General features: G+C 43.1%; 1 protein-coding gene across 1 annotated transcript in view; it reads right to left on the bottom strand.

Moving 5' to 3' along the window:
• Window positions 1-16,736, bottom strand: part of oxr1a (oxidation resistance 1a) — a 761,068-nt gene extending 744,332 nt beyond the window's left edge. Inside the window, exon 1 of the mRNA XM_078540076.1 lies at window positions 16,580-16,736. The gene's annotated coding sequence lies outside the window, so the exon portion shown is untranslated. The remainder of the gene's footprint in view (window positions 1-16,579) is intronic.
• Window positions 16,737-27,603: the final 10,867 nt, after the last annotated feature.

Below are 27,603 nucleotides of genomic sequence, written 5' to 3'. Positions count from 1 at the left end.
AGACAGGAAGGGACATCAAAGGACCATAACATAATTAACTTCTTTGCCTGGTGAAATAATGATTGATCAAAAATAACATAACAGCCATTTTGTTCTTGATTGTGATAAAGACAGGCAACGAAAGCCATGTGTGCAGAACCCCCAGAAAGAACTTTGACAGACAACATCAGAGAGGGCTCTTAGCCAAGGGAAGACAAAGGGAGTATTTAGAAATCAATTGTGGCTCTGCCAAGAGAGTCCAGGCAATCTGCAAGTGCTATAACTGCAGAATTAGTGAAGAATAGGAAACCTTGCCTCTCTCCTAAGAACATGCTGAGTCCACCTGCAAAGGAGAACCTTCAAATAGTCCACTACATAAGCCATCACAGCTGCTCAACAGAACCCAAGTTTCAATCCTTTCACTTTGAAACAGAGGAATTCAAGCAATGGGCCCGTAATGTCTCACAGAGACTGATCTGAAATTTCATCTTTAAGCATCTTTTTTTCCTTTATCTGCAGTTTCATGTTTGCAACTATATTTTAGTTAATAACTATCACTTTTACAAACAACTGCTGAAAAAGTTACTCAAGTAATAAATTAATCTTTATCCTGGTTAAATTTTAAATTGAACCATTTGCAAATTAAAAGGGGGCCACACAACACAGTCAAGACAATCAAGGCTGCTTGATCAAATTCAAGGGCCACTCCGCTCACAACCAAGATTGGAGGGCAGCTCATCAAGGGCAGGCAGGGACAGTGCTCATCGGAGAGAACATTTTGAAGAACTGCTCAACCGAGACTCTGACTTTGACTCGAATGTCCTCAACTCCATTCCTCAATACATGCCTGGCTTAGTTTTGGAGCTATACTGGTCCGGAACATCTGGAGCAAAGTTGAAAATGCTATTCAACAGCACCAGACGCTCCACATGGCCTTCTTCAACTTTTGCCTCTGTCAAGTGCAAAAACTTAACCTCCTCAAATTTGGCTACCCTCAGAAATTTGTCATCATTCTCCACCTACTCCATGATGATCTGCAAGCCATGATCCTCACCAACAGGCCCACCACAAACCCTTTCTTAGTGAAAACTGTGGTCAAACAATTTTGCATCATTGCACTGACTCTTCTCCATCTTTGTCATTGCAATAATGCACCTCACTTCCAGCAAATTATCAACAGGCATGGAGATAATCTACAGAACAGACGGGAAACTGTTCAACCTACACTGCCTTCAATCCAAAACCAACCTCAGTTATAGAGCTTCATTATGCAGACGACATGCAGAGGTGCTGTCGAGGTGTTGGAGGGAGAGCACAACTTCCAAACAACCCATCTACCCAATCCTTCAAGTACCACTTGCCCAGCATATGGCAGAGTCTGCAGATCGTGCATTAGATTCATCAGCCATCTTAGAACCCATCGGACTGGAGTGTAAGCAAGTTATACCCCGTGGAAGAAAAGAAAAGAAAAAAGAAGAATAATTTCCTAACATCCCACCTGAATGGCCTGGCTCTGATTTGATGATTTTGCCCCTTGTCAAAGACTTACATAGCAGTGGAAATACAGTGTTTCTCTATCACTATCAATTCCTTTCACAACCCTTAAAACCTCAAACACCCCTCAACCTTCTAGATTCCAGGAAGTACAAGCCTGGTTTATGCAAGTTCTCCTCATAATTTAACTCTTGGGAGCCCTGCTAACATTCTGGTAAATTAGCATTGCACTGCTTCCATGTTCAGTAGCTAAAGTGCAGTGACAAGAGATGTACACAGTACTTCAGATGTGATTTAACCAGGGCTTTGTAGTGCTGTAGGAAACCTTCTTCTCCTTTATATTTTAGCACCCTAGTTATAGAGGCTAACATTCCATAAGGTAATTTGCCATTGTACATAACAGACCAGAGGCATCTCTGTCCATTACAGAGAAAGACACACAATTAGTTATATATAGCTTGAAGGGCACCACTCAGCACTGTGAGACAAGGCAAGGAGGCAGGCCTCCATAACTATCATAGCCTGTAGCCGGTATGGGGATTGAACTTGTGCAATTGGTGTCATTCCACATCACATGCTAGTCATCTAGCCAACTGAGCTAACCGACCCCCACTAACTTCCAATTAACATTTTGGATTTTTTTTTTGTATCTGGCTACTACATTTTAGTGATTTGCGTACATGGATCTCCAGTGGCAGGATATTAAGAAGCAAAGGACCAAAGTAAGCAAATGGAATTAAGATACAGATCAGTGATGATCCTTCTGGCTGGTGGAACAGGTTCAAAGGGCTGAACAGCCACTTCTTGTTTCTGTGTTCCAACACAGCTGGTGATTGCACTTTGTGCACACTTTGTCTGATATTTTAGGGGCTTGGAATAGGGCACTTAGTTTCTTATCACTCCTTCACGGGACATGGGCATCGCTGGTTAGGCCAGCATTTTTATTGCCCATCCTTAATTGCCCTTGAGAAGGTGGTGGCGAACCACTGCAATCCATGTGGTGCAGGTACATCACAGTGCTGTTAGGGAAGGAGGTCCAGAATTTTGACCCAGCAACAGTGGAGGAATGGCTATATAATTACAAGTCAGTGTAGTGTGTGGCTTGGAGGGGAACTTGTAGGTGGTAATGTTCCCATGCACCTGCTGCCCTTGTCCTTCTAGATGGTAGAGATCATGGGTTTGGAAAGAGCCTTGGTGAGTTGATGAGTACCTGAAAAATGAGTATTACGGGGCCAATTCCTAGCCCACTGATTGTTGGCAGTTTGAAGCCAGTCATGGCCGAGGCGAAAGCTATTTTTGCATTCTATGTTATTTCAAATGAGGCTACAATGAACCAGCACTTTGCTCAAAGCAATTGAAACTTTTCATTGAACAAACTTAATTTAAATCTTGTCCCCAGCTCATCAAGGTATCCACAATAAAATGACAAAGCAAAAATAGGAATAGCACATAACATTGTAAATATATAAAAAAACAAGGTCATCAGTAATCCTTACTTTATCCTCTGAACTGGTTAAAAAAATACAAGATTCTACTGTAAAGCTCATTAGCTCAAGGCTTTTTGGCAAATTAACCAAGGTATTTAAACCTACAACAAGCGGATTTCTGAAACCCAAAATAGTAGGATGACACAAAAAGAGCCACATCTGAGAAAAGCCAAATATGCCTGCTTATATCAAATTGGCACCAAAGAACCAGAGATAACTTAATGGCAGTCGAAAAAAAAGAGACAGAACTAACATTAAACCAGAAACAGAATCCACTGGGATAAAGAATAATGAAGAATTAATCGCACCAACAGGGGTAGTCTACAGACCACCAACAATGTATGGGAAGTAGAGGAGGAAATATCTGATTGATGAAATGAGTGAAAGACAGAATGACAATCATGGAGATTTCAGCTACCCACAAATAAACTGACAACAGGAAAGGGAACGGAGCTTTCAAATAGCGTACACATGACTCCTTTCTTTCCCAGAAGCATTGATTTTAAAAGGAAAGGTCATGCTTAACCACTCCAGTACATTTTTTCCCAGATGCAATCAAAAGAGCAGATACCAGTAATGCAGATGTAATATACTTGGATTTTCAATACACCTTCAATTGTCAGAAGTTGGGAAGTTTTCTACAAGGATTGCTGTTGGGAGCGCTGTTTTTCACTATTTGCAAAAGAGATTTGGACTTGGGAATTGGAAGTACAGTTCTAAACTTTGTAGGTGAAACTAAAAATTGGGCATATTGTGAACACTGAGGAAGATTGTGACAAAACACAAGATATTAATAAACTTGCAGAATAAGCTTGTGAATGGGAAATTTATTTCAATACTGTTTAGTGTTAAGTACTGCAGTTTGGTAGGAGGAATAAGGAAATAGACTCTTATTTACAAAGAATAGACAAACTGGGATGAAGGAGCAAGAGGACCGAGGGATACAGATTCACCAATCATTCCAAGTAGGTTCACTAAGTTGTAGAAATGCAAACCAAAACCTAGGCTTAATTCTAGGGGACTAGAATTGAAAAGCAGAAAAGTTTTAAATAAATATGTATAGAACCTTGGTTAGACCACACTCAAGTACTGTGCACAGTTCTGATCTCCATACTGCAAAAAAGATACACAGGCACTAGAGAAGATGCAAAACAAAAGGCTGACACCAGAACTGAGAGGTTTGGAATCTATAAAAAGGAAGATTAAACAGGCTAGGGCTGTCCTCTCCAGAAAAGAGAAGGCCAAGAGGTAACATTTAAAATTATGCAGGGGTTCAACAGGGTAGATAGAGAAGATGTTTCCATTGTGAGGATAATCAAAAAAATATATAGGCGCTATAAGTATAGTCACCAATAAATCCAAGAGGAAATTCAGGAGAAATTTCTTTACCCACAGAGTGCTCAGAAAGTGGAATTCACCACCATGTGGGTATTTTAGGCGAATACTATATATCCATTTAGGAAAGAAGGTGCCATGATCAGTTTCCTCATCTACCCTGCAGACTTCACCCTCATCCACACACGCAGCAAGAATCTCACACTTGTTAGATTACATGCCTGGCTCACAGTTGCACCTTCCCTGACTATATGATAGTTTAAGTAAGTTATATTTGTATTATATTTGTATTTGTGGGTGTTAAGAATGAGTTTTAGCTTCAAAGTTTAAGTTTGATTTGTATTTCTGTGTCTGTGTGTTAAGAAAAAAAGGTCAAATTGAGTTTTAGTTTCACTTTAAAAAGGTGCCTGCATTTCTAATGTGAGTTTTACTACTATTGCAGCTCAGTTAAACAAGAGTAGAGAGAAACTGGGCTGTTGCCTAGCAACAGGGGTCCAGAGAGGCAGGTCCCTCCCACAGACACACACAGAAGAAACTAGAAACAGCAGCTTGATTTGGAAGCTGTTCAAGTTCAGTTGGTTTTGAAGACAGCTGCCAGGAGAGGCTGGAGCAAAAGGGGCAGATAGCCAGTCCCAGGCTAAAGAAAAATCCCAAAATCCAGGCGAGTGGAACAGGAGAAAGTCCCAAGCAGACCTTTTAGCCAAAGGAAGGACAGGAACTGGGTAAAGGTCCTGTTCTGTGGAAGTGAAAGTAATGAGCAGAAAGGAAGGCTTCAAGCTTAAAGGAAGCAGATTAAAAGCAAGAGGCTAGAAGGTCCAAAGAGATGGTTGAAGGTCTGCAACTCTTTGCTATGGGCATGTGAAGCAATGGTATACTGTTGACGGCTGAATCAGTGAGACGTTTACTGTTGACGGCTGAATCAGTGAATCTGTATAGAACCTTGGTTAGGCCACACTTGGAATATTGTGTGCAACTCTGGTCACCACATTACCAGAAGGATATGGAGGCTTAGGAGAGGGTGCAGAGGAGGTTTACCAGGATGCTGCCTGGTCTGGAGGTTATTAGCTATGAGGAGAGATTGGAGAAACTCGGAGCGACGGAGATTGAGGGGCGACTTGATAGAAGTTTACAAAATTATGAGTGGCATGGACAGAGTAGATAGTCAGAAGCTTTTTCCCAGGGCGGAAGAGTCAATTACTAGGGGACATAGATTTAAGGTGAGAGGAGAAAACTATAGAGGAGATGTGCGGGGCAAGTTTTTTACGCAGAGGGTAGTGAGTGTCTGGAATTCGCTGCCAGAGGAGGTGGTGGAAGCAGGTACGATAGTGGTGTTTAAGAGGCAGCTTGACAAATACATGAATAGGATGGGAATAGAGGGATACGGACCCTGGATGTGCAAAATGTTTTTGTTTGACAGGCAATATGATCGGCACAGGCTTGGAGGGCCGAAGGGCCTGATCCTGTGCTGTATTTTTCTTTGTTCTTTGAATCCCCCAGTACCACCACCAACCAACACACCATTGACGTGAAACTTAACTGGACCAGCCATATAAATACTGTGGCTACAACAACACTGCAGAGGCCAGGAATTCTGCCAAAGGAAGTAACCCACCTCGTGATTCCTCAAAGTCTGTCCACCATCTACAAGGCACAAGTCAGGAGTATGATAGAATACTCTCCACTTGCTTGGGCTAATGCAGCTCCAACACTCAAGAAGCTCATCACCATCCAGGACAGAGTAGTTCAATTGATTGGCACCACTTTAAATATCGACTTACTCTATCACAGGCAGACAGTGGCAACAGTGTGTACCATACTATTCATAGAGTGCATGGAAGACAGCCTGAAAGCATGTGGTGACCCAAGGGAGAGGAACAGCAGAAGAAGAATTTGAAACCCTGGAGATGGGCCCTTGCAGAAGGCGTCTAAGAGAACAAGTGTCGGTTTGGGAAAAGATTCCAAAGCATGTTCTTGGGAGAGTGGAGGTTGGAAACCCTCTTGGCTCACGGTATGACAAGCGTCTGGGGGGAGTTGAGGAGAGATCCATTGCATCTGTTTGAGGTGGCATCTATCACTTGATTTCAGAGTGTGGTGTGTATGACCACAGGTCACCTATTGGTACATGAACTGTGCGTTACTATGAACATTAGTGTATAAGATAGCTTTTGTAACTTGTGTTATCCTTATATAGTTAAATAGTTGTGAGTGATGGAGTATTGTAATACAGTTCATCTTTTCTTGTTTAAAAAATGTTTTATGCATTTGTTAAAAGTCCATTAGCTGACTCTGTTCAGTAGCCCCTCTCCACATATCTGAACAAACAAATAATTGTCAGGATCTATCAAGTTGGGTTCGACCCTGGGATCAGGCTTGTCCAGTGGTAACCTCAGCTGGGGATCATAACACCATTAACCAAACTGATACTACTTCCTAACCCAAGGAATGTTCATTGTTCCAGGGTCACCCTGAATGCAAATATATCCTCGGTTCCTTTTCTCTACTGTAAATTGCCTTCTTAAACTCCTTTCCCTGTTTCCTGCAACAAGTGTGAGATGCTCACAGACTTTTGTCACTAAGATTGAGATTATCTGATCAGCTGCCTCTCCCACTTCACTCCCTTCCACTAGCCAACTGCCCAAACTTCCTCTAAGGCAAGCCCTGCATTCACACCTTTCTCTAGTTTCTCTCCTGCCCCCTCCAAGGTCAACTTGACTATGAGACCACATCCTGTTCCCTCAATCCTATTTCCATTCAACAGCTGTATAAAACGCTAGTTAGGCCACAGCTGGAGTACTGCGTGCAGTTCTGGTCACCACACTATAGGAAGGATGTGATTGCACTGGAGAGGGTGCAGAGATTCACAAGGATATTGCCATCTTCCAGCTGAGTGGGACTGCTCTCACGTGGTGAATTCTTACCTACCTAACTGTAGCTGGGATATCACTTGCAATGACTTGTCTTACTGCTTCTGATGACCCTCAAGGATCTATTGTTTCCACCCCCGCCTCCTTTCTCTCATTTATATGTTGCCCCTCAACAACAGCATCCGAAAGCACAACATTAGTTTTCTCATGTATGCTAACAACACCCAGCTCTACCTCACCACCATCTCTCTCGACTCCTCCACTATTACCAAATTATCAGACTGCTAATCTGACATCCAGGACTGGATAAGCAGAAATTCCCTCCAATTAAATTGTGGGAATACAGAAGCCATTTGCTTCAGTCCGCGATCCAAACTTAGCTTCCTAGCTACAGACTCCATCCTTCTCCCTAGCAAGTGTTTGGAGACCGAGGCTGTCTGTTCGCAACATCGGTGTCAAATTTGACGCTGATATCAGATTCAACCTCATATCCATGCTATCACTATTTTCCACCCCCATAACATTGCTTGACTTTGCTCATCTACTGCTGAAATCCTCATCCATGCCTTTTTTACCTCTGGACTTGACTATTTCAATGCATTCCTGACCTTTTACCCTCTGTAAACTTAAAACTCATTCAGAACTCTACTGCTCATGTCCTTACTCACACCCTTTTACCACATGCTCGCTGACCTACATTGGCTCCCAGTCAACCAATGCATCAATTTTAAAATTCTCATCCTTGTTTTCAAATCGCAACATGGCCTTGCCCCCCTCCCTATCTCTAATCCCTTCCAGTACTACAACTCTCCAAGATACCTCTGCTCATCTAATTTTGGTCTCGAGGATTTCTGATTTTAATTGCTCTGCCATTGGTGGCTGTGCCTTCACCTGCCTAGGCCCTTGAACTCTTCCTAAACTTCTCCTTGTTCCTGTTAAGACACCCCTTAAAACTTAATGTTGCTGTGAAATGCCTGGTGACATTCTATTTATATTTAACGTGGAGGTTGTTGTGCGACCACCTCCTGGATCAAACCGTTGAGATAACTCTTCTCTTCCCTGAAGCTCTGCAAAGCCTACCTCAACAATTCTCAGATGGTTCTGGAGACTGCAGTCTCTACTGCACTTATTGCAGATGGGGTTGCCTGGGTTTGCAATGCTCTGAACACATTCTAAAGTACTGAAGTTGTAGCACAACCACCGGTATTGCCATCCCTATCTAATTAATTCGATTAATGAAACAATGCTAAAGTTTATATAATCAACTTAGCTTATAATTAGTTTCTGAACTATTTGATTTTGTTTAAGTTTAGGTAGATTAAATTATTTGCCTGTAGCATAAGCTACTGCAGGACTGGAGACAAAAAGCAGCATCTCCTTCCCACTCTACACTAATTCCTAACATTTACATTGATTGTGATGCATTCCATTTACGACCACTTTATGCAAACACTCAGGCCCCTCAGCATCAGCATATTCCCCACCTTCACCCAATCTTTACTACTCCAGCGAAGCCCTTAAAAAGGCTCAAACATGCAGACATCACCAGTCGAACATCTTGCGGGCCCACACACAAGGTAACTTGCCACTAGCTCTAAAGAGGCCACTAGGAGAGCTCCTCATAGGATTGGCAAGTTAGGAAAATTTTAAAAAGGGCAGCTTATTGGTGTGAGCTCAATGGAATCATTGAGCTGTGAGCGAATTCCCTACATCTCTGGCTGCAAGATGGGCATCCTCCCTCTGTCCATCCATCTCCTTCTCCAGTCTTCCTTGTCCGATGACACTTGTTGTTGCTGCTCTTCCTCCTCAAGTGCAGGCATCTCTACAATGCAATGTTATGCTCTTCAGGTCGACCATGATGATGCATGACATTATTCAGGGCACATTGCAGGAAACTCAACCAAACTGTCCAGACAGCTTGTCCTCTGGCTTTAATTGGATCTGTACTGCTTGGGTGTGGTGAGGTTGCATAAAGGTATCATCAGCCAGATCTACAGTGGATATCCCTAGTCGTGCTTCACCAAAAATCAGGGTATCTGAGAATGAAAGCATTGTGGACGATGCTAGGGATCTTTCACATGTTTGCATGTTACTGTTCTAATGACGGGCTATGAACTGGACATTCAGAGTGGTATCTTTTCCTATTGATGAATGCTGCCGACTGGTGTTCTGCTGCCCTGGTGGTCAGGTGTGTACAGTCAATCACACCCTGCATGCAAAGGAAGCTGCTGCAAAGAGCTGCTGGAAAGACACAAGTTCTGTTCTGCTGACTGCAGATGTCAGTGTGGATGCTAACATACTGCTTGTTCCTGGTAATTTAAATGTCAGCCATGTGTTTAATTCAGTTCTGAAATGCAGACTGGGAGATGTGGTACTGCAGTAGACCAAAAGGATCAAGCAGTATAAAAGTTTAGTGCTGTGGGATTGAAGGCCACAGACATGGCATGCACCCAAGATCCAGTAGGCTGCAAGTTGTGTTGCAGAGGTCTGTAACAGTCTGCCTGAAAAAGCTCGGTTTTCCCCAGCACTGCTACTCAGGTACATCCAAGATCTTGGCCTACAGACTCTCTCCGCTGGGGATTACCTCCTATACACTGCAATCTCCCTCCCCATTTCCTGTTGTCGTCTGTGTGGCATTGGTGTGGTTTGTGGTGATTGCTGAGGCTAGTTGCTAGCTCGCATACTAAGAGCCACCTGCCTGAAGGATTGCAAGGCAATTGCGATGCAGAGATCATGATGTGGACGTTGGAAACACCCCTGGCAACTGGGGCAGCAAACGATGCAGTCAGCTGCAGCTGACATGTACCCGACGGCAGGAACGCAAGTAAATAGGTGGCACCTGACGTCCACACTGGATGTGTTCGTGCCGTGAGTACTGTGGGGCCCCTGGCTATGGAACACACACGCGCACACACACCATATCATAGAATGGTTACAGCACAGAATCATTCGGCTTGTCCTGTCCATGCCACCTCTCAGCTCATCCCACTCCCTGGCCTTCTCCCATAGCCCTGCAATTTTGCTCTCAAGGTCATTATCCGATATCCTTCCAAAAGCCATGATTGAATCTGCCTCCACCACACTCAATCAGTGCAATCCACATTCTGTCAGTGTTGTTTCTTTTAAAACTGGTGTCCTTAGGATCCTAACCCTTCTGCCAATGGTAACAGTTTCACCCTGTGTAGACCCCACGTGACTTTGAACACCTTTATCAAATTTCTTCTCTAAGTAGAACAACAGCAGTTTCTCCAATCTATCCATGTAACTATAGTGCCTCATTCCTGGGCCCATTCACACGCCCCTTTTCTGCACCCTCTCTAAAGCCTTCAGATCTTTTCTAAATTGTGGTGCCGGGTATAAGGCATTTTACTCCAGTGAGATCAAACTAACATTTAATAAAAGTTCATCATAACTTGCTTACTTTTGACCTCCATGACTCTATTCAGAAAGCCCAGGATCCCAGATGCCTTTTTAATCACTTCCTCAACCTGCCCTGATGTCTTCATTGGTTTATGCACATACACCACAGACTTTCTGTTCCTGCAAGCTCTTATAGGAAGAATGAGGAGAGGCAAAAGATAGTAAAGTGCATCATTTCACAGTACTCTGCATTAAGTTTCATCGGTCATGTGTCCGCCCATTCTACTATCCTGTCTATATCCTCTTGAAGCCAATTACAGTACACTATACTTCCAAGTTTTGCGCTATCTGCAAATTTTGAAGTTGTGGATAGAGAAGCTGGGGCTGTTCTCATTAGAAAAGAGAAGTTGAGAAGGCTTGATTGGCCAAATGATTTTCTTCTGCCTTTTAATATAATTCTATTCTACGACAAGAGTCTCCAAAGACATGGGGGAGTCCCTGAGCCACATGCTCAAAGGTGCCAAAGCTACTTTTAGTTTGTTCACATTCCAAAATAAAAGTTTCCTTTAAATTTTCTTAATACCTGCTTTGCAAAACTTAGCCAATGCACTGTACAGAAATCCATTTGAGCAGATATGATAAACATATGTTGCTTTGGTCAGTGTCAGCCTAGAACGGACATGGTGTAGGAGGTGAAAGAATAAGAGAACGATGGCCAAAAACAGGGGCAAAGAAGGTTGAGAAAGGGAAAAATATTTTGAGCTGAAAAAAAACTACTCTGTTCAAATGGTAAGCAGGCACTCAAGAATTTATAAGACCAATGTCTGATAGTTGAAGCCTCCAAAATGTATTATTTTCCTCAGTAACCCCTGATTTAGTTCTCCATTGAAATTTTACCACTTGAAACACTCACTTTTGCTCATAACCACATCCAATTTAATACATTTCATTCTATGACTATTAATACAGGTCACTGTTGAATCAGGAATTCTTCCTTTGCAAGGAATTCAATAATATCATTATTAGCATTGGACTGGATACATTGAAACAAACTGCAGCCCAAAAAATAAAACAAACGTGACAACTGTCAATTGTGGTGGCACCATTCATGGTCACTTTAACCCTTCGCAAACTGAGCAACCACCTAATCAAATTATGATTCCTCGTAGCAGCAACAGGTAGCTTCTGCAGTCACACAATCTTTTCATAATTAATTACACTCATTGTTGTTGAAACCTGACAATTGATGTAAATACATTGATTTGGGTGTTATCTTTCTTTTGGCAATGAAGTTGGATTGTCCAAGCTCATTGTATTTTTGTCCCCAATCTCCCTTGCCACTACCCCATCATCCTCTCATGAAGACACTGTACTTTGGTTACATGGGTGCTGGCATGTCTATAAATCTTACTTTACAAAGTGCCTGATTTCTCAAGTGATTGCGTCAAGAACTGTCAACTTGTTGTTAAATAAATACATTTTCCCATCAACAGACAGGAACATGCAGTTATTAGAAACCAGATATCACAAGGCATATCACCTTATGCAGTAGTGGGCTCTGCAGCAAGTTCAGTCACAAACAGTGAAGCAACTTTGAAGTTAAACAACAATAAACATCTCTATTTAAATAGAATGGCTTTAAACGATTGGATGACATCATCGAATCTGCTTGAATCTCACACAAACATTAAACATGTGTAGTGCAAATGTAAAAGGGAGTCAAGCTAACTTAGAATTAAATGGAGTGTCAATTCTTCCTTGGAGAATTTTGTTCTGATTCTCTCCATCAGACTTTTTGACTCTGGATTTAGGCTACATTTATACTATAACTGCAAAAAGAAACTGTGTGATAGCATTGTGCAAATGAAGCCTAAAATGTTATCCTTTAAACCTACGTAGTGCACGGTATTTGAATAAAATGTCACAATATCACAAGTCATCCCTTGAACAGCCAAATAGAAAAATATTACAATGACTTACGTGATAAAAGGTCATTTTGGAGGCTAAAATTAAAACAGAAAATGCTGGAATCACTCAGCAGTTCCTGTGGAGACAGGAAGGTAGGATTATCATTTTAGATCAAAGACCTTTCATTTTTGGAGGCACCAGCATCATGATAACATCTTTGGTAAATTATCGGACCAGGCTCCAGATTGTGGGAGGCCGGACATACGACAGAAGTTGAACGCAGAATCCTACAGAAGTCCTGACGTACAGACCTACACGGGAATTGCCCGGGAAGTTTCAAATTGGGGTGGGCAATTCCCTTGCTCCACACAACCGGCAAAAGTCTCTAACCCTGAGCTAGAGTCGAAGACTTGGGTCCGTTCTGCAGCACTTGCCTGGGTAGTTACCCAGAAAATATTAGCCAGATTAAAACGTAATCTAACACCTGGGCAGTTACACAACTGACCCCTTCAAATCATCTCCCCTGGCTATTGGACTACTCCCCTGACCCAATTAGTCCCCCCAACTCGACCCACTGGCCAGTCTACCGCCTCACCCATCCTACCCAATCATTCGCCCATCCATTCACTAACATTCAGACTGGACATTCAAACTCATTACAAGGCAGCTAGTTCCTTAAAATGGGGGCATGTCCTGTCTTCCCCTGACCCTATTCTGCTCCAACCGAGTTCCCCAAGGGACACTGCGCTGAGCATTTGTGACAGCCTGGTCCCGGGAAAAATGCACAGCAATGTCGAGGCAGGGGAATTTTCCAGTGCAGCAGAAACCTGACTATCATTACCACTGCTCAGAAGATCTGGGCCGTTATTTATTTAGGGAGACAGAAAGCAGAATAGTCATGCATCAGTTTTGACTTATCATGTACAAACAGTGCAGCGATGCACTTGTATATGATCTATGTTGAGCTTGTATATGATTTAGGTTGCTATGTTTAAAAACAAACAAAAAAACAACTTCCATGTGATTTCTTTTTTCCATCAAGCAGATGCACCTTTAATATAAATTTCCAAAAACCTAGGATTAAATGAAGGTTGTACAAAGCAAAACATTTTCTAACTGCATCAGCATACAGGACTCCTAGATCAGACAGAACACAAGCTAGATGCAGAATAAAGATTCTTTTCTCTATCACAGTAGTTTGCAAATCCAATCTCGGAAGCTCCTCCCACCTGTGCCAGGGTCAACTTTTCACAGCTTAAATCAACTAGCTGTATATACTTTCTGGGTCAGGTCTATGATGAGAAGTAAAAATGTTTTTAAGGAATCTTTCAGTAGTTTACATGCCATTCACTTTAGTTGGATTCAAATGTCCTTTAGGGAAGGAAATCTGCCGTCCTTACTGGTCTGGCCTACATGTGACTTCAGGCCCACAGCAATTTGATTGTCTCTTAACTGCCTTCTGAAATGGCCTAGCAAGCCACTCAGTTCAAGGACAATTAGGGATGGGAAATAAATGCTGCCCTAGTCAGCGACACCCACATCACATGAAAGAATAAAAAAAAGGTTCCATTGAAAGAACAGCAAGCACCACTGCATTACACAATCCACCTGAAAAACTGAGTTTAAAAGGAGGTGCAAAAACCATTATAATCTAACGATTTTGAAATGAAAAGGTCTCGAAGCAATGCGTAGAAATAGATAAGAAAATGAGCAAATAAACAAAGCAAGGTCTTTTAAACCACACATTCTCTCCCAGGTTTTAGTAAACATCTTTACCATCACCAGTCTATACAAGATCAGTTTTGCAAAGAACTTCACACCATCCAGGACAAAGAAGCCCACTTGACTGGCACCCATTCTACCACCTTAAAACATTCACCCCCTCCACCACTGATGCACAATGACAGCAGTGTGTGCCATTGAAAGATGCACTACAGGAGCTCACCAAGGCTCCTTCGATAGCTCCTTCTAAACACGTGACCTCTACCACCTAGAAGGGCAAGGGCAGCAGATGCATGGAAACACCACCTGGAAGTTCCCCTCCAAAGCACACAGCATCCTGACTTGGAACTATATCGATCGATGTTCCTTCACTGCCACTGGGTTAAAGTCCTGGAACTGCCTTCCTAACAGCACTATACGTGTACCTACACCAGATGCACTACAGCAGTTCAAGAAGGCAGCTCATCACCACCTTCTCGAGGGCAATTAGGGATGGGCAATAAATACTGGCTAGCAATAATGTGATGTTCATTTTCGGAGGAGCTTCAACAACAAGGGTAATCACAATTAGAACTATGAAATAAATAATAAACTGCTCTGAACATTTATATTATACCACTTCACCTTATAGTCAAAAATAGACTGTACAAAACAATTGAACACAGGTCCAATGCAGTAAGGCAACAAGTAAAATTTAAAAATATAATTGCTCAGAAAATAATTTTGTCAATACACTGTGCATGTTCTAAGCACTGGACTTTCAATGCTTAAATCAGGTGACTTAGCTATCTAATTGCCCAAGATATATGCCTCATTGTTCATATATTATTATTCATACATTTGTTCAAATTTTGATAGAAGTGTAGATACAGGGATGTATATTTAAGGTTAATAGGTCAAAAAAGTTTAAATAGATCCCAATATTAAAAATGAGACAATCCCTAACACTCAGTAGTATAATACCAATCCCTCTGGAATCTGGAAGAGTAAAGCCTGAAAAGGTTCCTTCTGCTGATCACTGCCCCTGCCCCTGCAGCAAATGACACATGTGGGCATTGGGTGAAGATAGAAATACGTTTTGCCATAAAAATGTCCCTCAATTTAATAGTCTGCCAATATTCACTCTCTAGATTTGCACGTGATACATGGCCATTTAGAGGGCCATATGAGGTTTACTAGCACCCAGAGAGCACCCTCCTAAATGATTCACCTCTTTCAGCAAGGAATTATAGAAAATTGGAAAGAAGAGAAACTGCGTATCCCACCACCAGCACACCGCCCCCCCCCCCCCACTCAAAGGTGACAAGAAATTGAAGCATTTCAATGATGGCTTTGCACAATTTTAAGTGTTTGGCAAAAAAATAAAAAAAAACAATTTTCCATTTTTAATGCACACTCTGGCATAATTTTAACTCTATTAAAGAATCAGTAAGGTTTGCTCAAATCTCATTTGGCATTGCTGTAATTTTCTTGATCTCATCAGTTCTTGAATCACTGGCTAGATCAAGCCTTCAAATAACAGACAATACCACAAACATTGCAAAAACACAAACACAAAAAAATCTTTCCATCCAATTGATTTTCTTTATGGGGAAATAATTAAAGATACCGTTTTGCATTCCATAAACAACTACCTGTACCTTCAATGCTTTTGCAGTATTGCAGTGTTCAATATTCTAATGTTACTGGACTCAGTCTGGAGCAGAATTTCCCTTGCAATTCTTCAATGTACATTTTCAATATCTTAATACATAGGCACATATGATTTAAAATTATAATGCTAAAATATTTTGAAAATTCAAAACGTGCAAAATGTGGGACCAGTGATGCCACAATTACAACCTCCTCCGTTGAATGTGCAAAAAATTAAATATATTTTGCAACAGTGCAATAAATTCTGTCACGGTGCTCGAAGAGTTCATTTCTGTGCCATGGGCACATTATTGACGAGGTCCGTGGTCTGTGCCAGGTTGAAGATATTTCACCTGATCCAGGAGTTCCGAGGGACGCGCTACATCGATGCCAACCTGGGCTGTGTTCAACCACAGCTGTCTAATTAAAGCAGACAGTTCTAATCATTCAGAAGTAGTTGTCATCTGCAGCAGTTTACGAACCTTCCAGCAGTGGACTGGGTATTACTGTACTGTACTGCAGCAGTGCAACGGATTACCTGAAACAGAGCTAGTTCAGCATCCATTACAATGCACTGTTTACATTTCCAGAGCACAAACAAAGGTTCCTGCCTGACACATGCCCTTGCTTTTAATAATATAACTTGCCACTCAATAAAAGAAAACTAAATATTGACAATCACAACATAAAGAAAACATGAATCCAGTGCATTAACTATGGGAATAGGGAGCAACTACAGCACTGCTGCTTCCCATTAACAAAAGACAGCAGCGTTCCCAGAAAAATAAAACAACTTACCTGCAAGGCAGAAGCTTAGATTACTCCATCTCCCACTTCACTCTCCACATGCAATACTCACTACTTGTCCAAGGCCTTCACATCCACTCACTGCCTCAGCAAACTGCATCACACGGCTGGACACCAGACATGCTCAGTAATCTGACCGTCTCATTCTGGAAACTACCAAGCTGCATGAAATGTGGGGGGAATTGGATCAACCCACAGACAAGATCAAGGGCACCTGTCTGCTGAAGAAGAAAATGAAATCTGATTCATTTCCATAAACAGGTGATAGAACTCACCAATGTGAGGTACCATGCAATGTAAAATATGCGCTATTAGGAATTACAGATCAAATTCTTCAGGGTGTTTGCTGAATGGCAGTCAGCCAGAGCATTGCACAGCTATCGATGAGAGCTGTTTTCAAATTATCATTCCTTTTTCTGGACCTTTTCTGTGTTTGTATTAAAATTGGAAAATAAATGAAAGCACATATTCAGACTACAGAACTATTAAACATATCTTAGCCTCCAGATGACCGCTCAGTTTTCTCCTTGGCCTTTAAATTGAAACCCCACGAAACTCTTTATGCTTTGTCATTGTCTCAGACACTTTTTCTGTCAGTTGCATTCCATGTCAGTACAACACTACCTATTTGGATGCTCACCTGTTTGACAACTGTATTGAATACTGTCGTTCACCCGCAGCATGAACTGTAACTGGCATTATATGGTGCTGGGGCCGCAACTATAATTGATTTCAGGCATAATAGGATTGCCATTTTCCACCTTAATCAGTAGTATGCAAAATGCAGTTCTTTCCTAACCCAAAAACTGAAATAAAATCAATTTAAAAATGTTGTAGTCACTCAAAACATCAGTCATGTTACATCTGATCACATGACTACCGCAAATGCTATTCCATTTACTTTCTAAAGGTTGGGTCCCCTGTACATGAGTGCTTCGATTCATGCATTACAGCTGCTAGTGCAAAACTAGAAGTTCTAAGAAACAGGCACCACTTATGAGTAAATGAATGGGGCAAACCAAGCAGGGGAAGCAATTTGCAGAGAGGGAAACAGAGGTGGAAGAAATTTCACGCCCATCCAGGACCCTCCAACCCTGCCCATCCTTCTGTCCCCATCCTGTCTTCCAATCCCAGCCCCGGCCGTGTTTTCACCATACCCTCTGACCTTCCCCTTTCTGATGCTGAATCCTTACGCCCTCACCTCAATGAATTTCGGGCTCGCCACGATGCTGAACTCTTCTTCCGCCACCTTCATCTCCGTGCTCACTTCTTTGGGCAGGAGTCCTCTCCCTGTTCAACGGATCCTTTTACTCACCTCCAATATTCTCCCTCCACCTGGACCCCTCCCTCTAGATTTTTACCTGCTCTTGATCTTTTCATTGAGAACTGCTGGCGTGACATTAGTCATCTCAATTTCTCTGCTTCTCTCACCCACTCTAACCTGTCTCTTTCTGAACTTGCCGTGCTCCGTTCTCTCAGGCCCAACCCTGACTTTGTCAACAAACCCGTGACAAGGGTGGTGGTGCTGTTGTCTGGCGCACTGACCTCTACCTCGCAGAGGCTGAGCGTCAACTCGCAGACACTTCCTCCTACCTCCCCCTGGACCATGACCCCACCACGGAACATTAAGCCATTGTTTCCAGGACTGTCACTGACCTCATCTCCTCTGGAGATCTTCCCTCCACAGCTTCCAACCTCATATTCTCCCAACCTCTTCTATATCCTACCCAAAATCCACAAACAGGTCTGTCCCAGCAGACCGATTGTGTCAGCCTGTTCCTACCCCATGGAACTCATTTCTTGCTACCTTGACTCCATTCTCTCTCCCCCTGTCCAGTCTCTTCCCACTTACTTCCGTGATTCCTCTCACGCCCTACATCATATCAACAATTTCCAGTTCCCTGGCCCCAACCTCCTCTTCTTCACCATGGACGTCCAATCCCTCTATACCTCCATCCCCCACCGGGATGGTCTGAGGGCTCTCCTCTTCTTCCTCGAACAGAGGCCCGAACAATCCCCATCCACCACTACTCTCCTCCATCTGGCTGAACTTGTTCTCTCACTGAACAATTTCTCCTTAAACTCGTCTCACTTTCTCCAAATAAAAGGTGTGGCTATGGGTACCCGCATGGGCCCCAGTTATGTTTGTCTCTTTATGGGGTATGTGGAACATTCCTTGTTCCAGTCCTACTCAGGCCCCCTCCCATAACTCTTTCTCCGATACATCGATGATTGCTTCGGTGCCGCTCCATGCTCTCGTCTGGATCTGGAAAAATGTATTAATTTTGCTTCCATTTCCACCCCTCCATCATTTTCACGTGGTCCATCACTGACACTTCCCTTCCCTTCCTTGATCTCTCAGTCTCAATTTCTGGTGATAGACTGTCCACCAATATTCATTACAAGCCTACCGACTCCCACAGCTACCTCAACTACAGCTCCTCACACCCCGCTTCCTGTAAGGACTCCATCCCATTCTCTCAGTTCCTTCGCCTCCGTCGCATCTGTTCTGATGATGCCACTTTCAAAAACAGTTCCTCTGACATGTCTTCCTTCTTCCTTAACTGAGGTTTTCCACCCACGGTAGTTGACAGGGCCCTCAACTGTGTCCGGCCCATCTCCCGCGCATCCGCCCTCACACCTTCCTCTCCCGCCCAGAACCATGATAGGGTCCCCCTCGTCCTCACTTATCATCCCACCAGCCTCCGCAAAGGATCATCCTCCGCCATTTCCGCCAACTCCAGCATGATGCCACCACCAAACACATCTTCCCTTCACCACCCCTGGCGGCATTCCGCAGTGATCGTTCCCTCCGGGATACCCTGGTCCACTCCTCCATCACCTCCTACACGTCAACCCCCTCCCACGGCACCTTCCCATGCAACCGCAGAAGGTGCAACACCTGCCCCTTTGCTTCCCCCTCCTCGCCGTCCAAGGGCCCAAACATTCCTTTCAAGTGAAGCAGCATTTCACTTGCACTTCCCTCTATTTAGTCTACTGCATTCGCTGCTCCCAATGCGGTTTCCTCTACATTGGAGAGACCAAACGCATACTGGGTGACCACTTTGCGGAACACCTTCTGTCTGTCCGCAAGCATGACCCAGACCTCCCTGTCGCTTGCCATTTCAACACACCACCCTGCTCTCATGCCCACATGTCCGTCCTTTGCCTGCTGCAATGTTCCAGTGAAGCTCAACGCAAACTGGAGGAACAGCACCTCATCTTCCGACTAGGTACTTTACAGCCTTCCGGACTGAATATTGAGTTCAACAACTTCAGATCATGAACTCTCTCCTCCTTCCCTACCCCCTTTCCGATCCCCCTTTTTCCTATAATTTATATATATTTTTCTTTTCCCATCTATTTCCATTATTTTTAAATGTATTTCCATCCATTGTTTTATCTCCACCTTTTAGCCTATTTCAGTTCCCCCCCCACCCCACCCCCACTAGGGCTATCTGTCCCTTGCTCGTCCTGCTTTCCACCCTTAATGTCCCCATTAGCACATTTCTTAGCTAATATCACCACCGTCAACACCTCTTGGTCCTTTTGTCTATGACATCGTTTGGCTATCTTCACCTATCACTGGCCCTCTATCCAGCTCTACCTGCCCTACCCACCCTTAAACCAGCTTGTATTTCACCTCTTTTCTATTTTTCCTTAGTTCTGATGAAAAGTAATTCGGACTCGAAATGTTAACTGTGTTCCTCTCCGCAGATGCTGTCAGACCTGCTGAGTTTTTCCAGGTATTCTTGTTTTCGTTCTAGATTTCCAGCATCTGCAATATTTTGCTTTTATATTTTGTTGTGGAAGAAATTTCTATTCTGCCAGTGCAGTAATTATGGTTTTATTCAGTGTGTAATGTACCTTTACAAAATGGCGCCGTCCTCCACATCGGGAAACCTCACCCGACCGTGACGTGATAAAGCAAGACTCTGCCGAGAAGCGGAAAATAAAGAAAAAACACTTAGCAGCGAAATTGAAGAATAATTTTTAGAGAGGTGGAAACAATCAGTCTTTTAGCAATTGGCAGTTTAAAAAAATCGAATGCTACCATTGTCACAGAAATGGACATCTGATGAGGCAGTGCAAGGAAAGATTTACAGGCTTGTAAACAAAAGAAGCCCAATGAAATCTGCAATGTAGAAGAGTATGTAGAGACAACAAATTCAGACATTTACTCGTTGTTTAATCTGAAAGTTGGAAGACAGAACCAATATTTGTCACAGTGAAAGTAAATGGCAAAACTGTTGGAAGTGGACACAGGAGCTTCCACTACAGTAACTGGGGAACATACCTTCAGATATTTGAATAATGGTGAACATCAATTAAGTTGAGAAGAAACAGCCACCCAGCTAAAAACATATACAGGTAAAGACATTCAAGTAAAAGGCATAAGCAGAGTCCATTAATAAAGGCATAACTGTTCATTATGGAAGCCAATCAGCAAAGTTACCCTTGATGGTGGTAACTGGTGAAGGGCCAAGCCTCCTGGGGCGAAATTGGTTAAAGGAGATTAAGTTAAAATGGGCTGAAATTTTCCAGTTGAGAGCAAGTGGACTACCAGAGCTACCTAAAAAGTGCGACACTGTCTTCAAGGATGAACTGGGGAATATCCAGGGCCTGCAGGTCAAGATTCATGTGGATCAGGAAGCAACCCCTCGCTTCATGAATGCGAGACTAGTGTCATTCCCTGCTAGAAAAAGTCGACATTGAACTGAACAGACTAGAGAAACTGGGCATTATATAACCTGTTCAGTTTTCAGAATGGGCAGCATCCATTGTCCCCATCCTTAACCCCGACCAAAACGTCCAAATTTGTGGAGACTACAAACTGAAGGTTAATAAAGTAACTAAGCTAGACAGGCACCCCATTCCAAAAATCGAAGACCTGTATGCCAAGCTGGCAGGAGGAAAAACATATGCAAAGCTTGATATGAGTCATGCTAATCATCAACTAGGGTTGTTTAATGCCTCCCAGGAATTTGTCACAATTAATACCCACAAAGGGTTGTACCAATATACATGATTGCCTTTTGATGCCTCTTCCGCTTGTGACATCTTTCAGAGCATAATGGAAAGCTTGCTGCAGGGACTGCCCCAGGTTATAGTCTATTTAGATGATGTATTGGTGACAGGATTCACGGAAAAAGAGCATTTGGCAAACTTTGAAGAAGTCTTAAAACGTTTCTTGCAAGCTGGGGTGCATTTAAAAAAAGTTAAGTGCCCGTTCCAAGCAAGGGAGGTAATCTATTTGGGTCACCGGTTAGATTCACAGGGCCTCCACCCGGTTGAGGAGAAAGTGATAGCCATAAGAGAGGCACCTGTGTTGACATATGATGCATCTCCCTACGGAGCGGGAGCAGTGCTCTCTCATCGGATGGACAACGGCACGGAACGGCCAATAGGTTAGGTATCAAGAACGCTCATCACAGCGGAAAAAGGATACTCGCATATAGGAAAAGGCTTGTCCATCATCTTTGGTGTCAAGAAATTTCACCAGTACTTACACGGCCGCCATTTTACAATCATTTCAGACCACAGACCATTGCTAGGATTGTTTAGTGAGGACAAGGCTATACCACCCATAGCCTCAGCAAGAACTCAATGATAGGCTTTAATTCTGGCAGCATATGAATACAGTTTTGAACATAGGGCTGGCAATCAAATCGCAAATGCCGATGCCCTTAGTCGTTTGCCTTTACAAGAAAATGATGAGCACGTCCCAGTTCCACAGGAACTTGTTTCACTGTTAAACTTCTTAGATTCCTCACCGGCATGTCTTATGGTCTTATGGTCTTATGGCGTGTGCTGACAGATCAGAGACTGGCTGAAGTCATACCTAGCACAAAGGAAGATGGTTGTGGCTGTTGGAAGTCAATCATCTCAGTCCTGGGACATCACTGAAGGAGTTCCCCAGGCCCAAATCATCTTCAGCTGTTTCATCAATGATTTTCCCTCCATAATAAAGTCAGAAATGTTTGCAGATGATTGCACCATGTTCAGCACTATTCATGAATCCTCAGATACTGAAGCAGTCCATGGCCAAATGCAAGCAAGACCTGGACAATATCCAGGCTTGGGCTGATAAATGCTCAGGTAACATTCGCACCACACAAGCGCCAGGCAATGACCATTTACAACAAGAGAGAATCTAACCATCTCTCCTTGGCATTACCATCTCTGAATCCCCCACTGTCAACATCCTGGAGGTTACCATTGACCAGGGTCATATAAGTACTGTGGCTACAAGAGCAGGCCAGAGACTGGGAATTCTGCAGACTCCCTGACTCTGCAAAGCCTGTCCACCATCTACAAAGCGTAAGTTAGGAGTGTGATGGAATACTGTCCAGTTGCTAGATGACTGCAGCTCCAGCAACACTCAAGAAACTCGACACCATCCAAGACAAAGCAGCCCGCTTTATTGGCACCCCTTCACCGCCTTAAACATCCACTCTCTCCACCACCGACTCATGGCGGCAGCAGTGTGTAGCATCTACAAGATGCACTGCAGCAACTCACCAAGGCTCCTTTAACAGCACCTCCCAAACCCATGATCTCTATCACCTAGAAGGAACAGAGCAGCAGGTGCATGGGAAGACCACCACTTTCAAGTTCCCCTCCAAATCACACACCATCCTGACTTGGAACCAAATCATCGTCCCTTCATTGGCACTGGGTCAAACCCCTGGAACTCCCTTCCTAACAGCACCATGAATATACCTACACCATAAGGACTGCAACAGTTCAACAATGTGGCTCACCACCACCTTATCGAGGGCAATTAGGGATGAGCAATAAATGTTAGCCTAGCCAGCGATAACCACATCCTGTGAACAAATAAATAAAAACAAAATTTCCACAAAGTGTTGTTGAGAAAAGTCATTTAATTCAGAGTCATATAACCAGAGAGCCGCTCAAAGCTGTGAGTCTCTTTAATTTCACTACTTTGTTGTCACTTGTATTATCTGCACCCAAATGCATCCAGTGATGAGAGAAAGCAAAGGTCTGTGCTCCATCATTCATCTATTTGGAAGCAAATTCTAAGCAAGCTGAAGGTTCAAACTTATGAATGTTGCTAAAGTATTTTATTTAAATCTTAGTCCATTCAGAGTGGGGACATTTCAGAGTGTGTTTCAAACAAAATGTAGCAAGGAGAGGTAGTAAAACAATTTTAAAAAATCATCTTTTTGTGAGTCAGTTGTAGCTCTATTGGCAGCACTCTTACCGCTGAATCACAAAGTCTTTGGTTCAAGGCCCACTTCAGGGCTTAAGTATGGAAAGCAATGCTGACACTCCGGTGCAGGACTGAGGGAGTGTTGTTCTGTTAGAGGAGCTGCATTTTAGATGTGATGTTAAACCAAGGTACAGCTGCCTGCTCATGTGGATGTAAAATTGCATTTTGAAGAAGAGCAGGAGAGTTATCCCCTTCAATATAAATCACAAAAACAAATTATCTACTTGTTATACATTACTGTTTGCGTGGTTTTACTGAGTGCATATTGGCTGCCGTGTTTCCTACATTACAGCAGTGACTAGACTTCAAAAAGCAATTTGTTGGCTGTAAAGCACTTTGAGATATCAGGTAGTCATGAAAGGGGCTATAAAAAGGCAAGCCTTTCTTTTTTTTCCTTCCATACACTTGTCAGCACTTCGAGCAGAGATCTAAGCGGCGGCCACAACAATGGCTGGCAAGGTGGGCCTTTCATCCTGCCTACTCTGGGGTCAACCTGCTTCCCTTTCCACCTGCTGTCTGCCTGTTTTGGCAGCAGACCCGTCCCTCATTAAGGCCTCGAACATGGCAATATCTCATCTATGTAATGCTGATTTGGCACCAGCAGTGCCGTTTTTGACCTGAATTCTCCAGCTAATGCCCTCTTTTAACCTCAGGAAGAACCCTGCACCAGTGCTATTTAAATGGATCATCAAATTCTTCAGGTTAGTTGCTGATTTATTTTTACTGGCTGCTGCTGAGTTAGTTGAAATGATTGATGATTTGTTTATACTGCTATTTAATATTGCTGAAGACAACAAAAAGTGGTGTGGCACATGGTGAGTTAGTTATGACTTCAAGGGTTCTGTTCAGACCACTTGCTCCTAGACATGGGTGTATTAGTTTGTATCTCCCTTTGTCTGTACCATAACAAGTAGAATCAACAAGGAAAAGCTGCTTAAAATAGGAAGAGGGGAGGGAACAGGAGACAAGTGCTCTCACAGTTGGCCATATCCACCATTGTCTTCAGAGAGCCAATGTCTCCTGTCTCACCACAGCGGGGAAGGTGCTCATTGAAATCTGCTACCTGTTGCAGACTGAACATCTCAAAGCAGGACAAAGAAGGCATTGCCGGTGTTATGGCATGGCAAATGGTAAATACCGAGCTCCTCAAACCCCAGAGGGAAACTTAAGACAGCAGACAAAACGATTTTTGCAATTTGTGTAGTATAAGGAGCAGTTCTGAAATTAGAAAATGATTTCCCTGGCTACTTGTGATGATTTTATAGTAAAGTAAACATTTATTAAAAGAATAAAGGAAAAATAAACACAATTACATTTAAACACAAGAATGGCTTCATACAGTAAACAGTACTTTAAAACAGTCCCACAAATTTTAACTTAACTACCCTCAGAGCTAACCTTTCCTTTTCTGTTCAGCAGCTATCCTTAGAGATTTTAAAATCTGTAGAAGTCCAGTAATTTTACTACACAGTGCTTTTCTGAGGCTGACAGCAACTGGTTCTTTCTGTTCACACTGTCTTCAGGGAGTTCTGACCAGCTACCCCGCTGTCTTCTGGGAGATCTAAGCAGCTACCCCCTCACATAGGCTTCAGTATTTCCTTAAATGTGTTCCTTCCCTTTGATCTCTCTATTGTTTCAACCAGTCTCTTCAGAAATGCTTTCTTCTCAGAATTGATTAAATCATTCTTTACTTTAGCTCTTAGACTTGTAAAAACAAACTTACCCTATCTTTACCTCACTTCCTCACACCTTCTTACAACCTGTATGTATCCCTCTTTGAACTAAAACAACTCAGTTCAAACTATTCCTGTTATTGTTTTATGTAAAACTCTGATTGAAGTTCCTCTTGGTTCATCAACGTATCAAAACCACTTCTTGCTATTGACTTTAGAACCTTGCCATCACTCTAGCTCTTAATCCAATTACAGCCTGACTTCCAGTACATAAAAAAATATGCCAGGATTGTAACCAGAAGAAAAATATTACAATTTCTTGATTTCTTGGCATCAGTGATTGTGAAGGTAGCTGTGGTCATGAATTTTTATACGTGAACTATTTTTATGCTGGAGCAAGCAATATCTCAACATCTCCCAGGCCATCATCTACTGTTGATTAAGGATTGACACTAAGACTCTGTATGCAAAGAGAGCTGAATACATTTCATTCTCCGTTGTCAGAGAGAAACAGGTGGAGTGAGTCTCGCCTAGGATGAAGATTTTCCTGCAGTGCAGGGTGGCATTCACAGCAAACATGTTCCTTTGGGAGTGAGTCACATGTATATTTTGCAAAGTCCTTTAAACAGAAGGGATTCCACTCCCTCCAGCTGGTCTGCGACTATACTCAACGCATCATGCAGGTCAATGTCCAGTATTCCAGAAGAGGTCATGATACCTTCCTTCTGTGGTAGTCAGCTGTATCATCTGCAATCCAGCCACCATGGCAAACCAGGGGTTGGCTGCTGACTGCTACTGGCCATGCCAATGATGGTGAGAACCATCTCCTGCATTGGTGTAAGGACATGTAGATTCACCTATCCCCTGCTGGTTAGTTCCCGCTGTCTCCAGTCATATGCCATCTTGTCTTGCAAGAAAGAGGAAAGTGTGTCAGTGAGTGGTGTTGGGCAACATGGCTGTCATTGTTGAACATCTGGCAGTGTGTGAAAGCTGTGAGATGTAGGTATGTGGCTTGCAGTAGTGCTAAGTGTGCAGGGGTGAAGTGGGGTACATGAATATTTGATTTGAGTAGTTGGTAGATGAGCGATGGGGGTCTGGTGCATTGACCACCCTAAGAGGCTAGTGGGTAGTTGTCAGATATGGCACTTGAAGATGCATTTATTAATCTTGACCACTTGTGTGAGGCCGGTGAACTTCTTGGGCACTGCATCCAGGTCCTCGGTGCTACAGTCCTGCCATTGACTGCCACAGCTATGTCTCTCTGCCGTCTGAGAATTTGTCTGGAGGATCTCGTGGCCTGTTGTGGATGATATCTCCTCTTCACCACCTTGACCAAGGTCTCCATTGCAGTGTTAGAAGACCTTGGAGCCTGCTGTCTGCCATGTTATGCCATTGTTCAGTGTTATTTTTGGTCACGCTGTCTTCTGTAACCAACTCCAGCACCCGCTACAGCCAGAATGAAACCGCCCCCCCCCCACTTTAAGTGGTGCAAGATGGCTTTAAGTAGTACAGGATAGCTTTAAGTGCCACTGGGCTGTCATGATTTTGTGGCCCTTGCTTAGATGTTCAGCCACTCAACAATGCACCGAGCATGACGCAATCATTTAACTGAGCAGTCAGGACAAGGTTTGCATACTGCTGGCATTGGAAACAATGGGCATGAGTTGATTGGGCATAGCAATCCCCATCCCTATTTTTAGGCCTTATTGAAGTTGCCCTGTATCACTATGTCTTACCTTTGGGAATCCAGCAACAATGATCAGTTTTATAAAAGCAAAAATAAAAGTAAAATACTGCAGATGCTGGAAAGCTGAAACAAACACAAACAATGCTGGAAAAACTCAGCAGGTCCGACAGCATCCGTGGAGAGAGAAACAAAGTTGACATTTCGAGTCCATGTGACTCTTCTTCAGAGCCCAGTTTTAGTCTAGATTTTGGGGCCAGAGGAGCTTGATGGTGAACCCTTCACTGCCATTATCCCTCTTAAACTGATTGCAACTTCAGGATGTTGGGCATGGGTAGATGAGCACAGAAATCCTGAAGTTGGTCTCTGCTACAGGCTGTGCCATGCCCAAATTCCATTCCCACACTGAGCCAGCACTCAT

The sequence above is a fragment of the Cetorhinus maximus genome, chromosome 4 (genome assembly GCF_964194155.1).
Source record: "Cetorhinus maximus chromosome 4, sCetMax3.hap1.1, whole genome shotgun sequence".
Taxonomy (NCBI): Eukaryota; Metazoa; Chordata; class Chondrichthyes; order Lamniformes; family Cetorhinidae; genus Cetorhinus; species Cetorhinus maximus.
The sequence above is the reverse complement of the archived record's forward strand: the minus strand, read 5'-3'. Positions and strand labels throughout refer to the sequence as shown.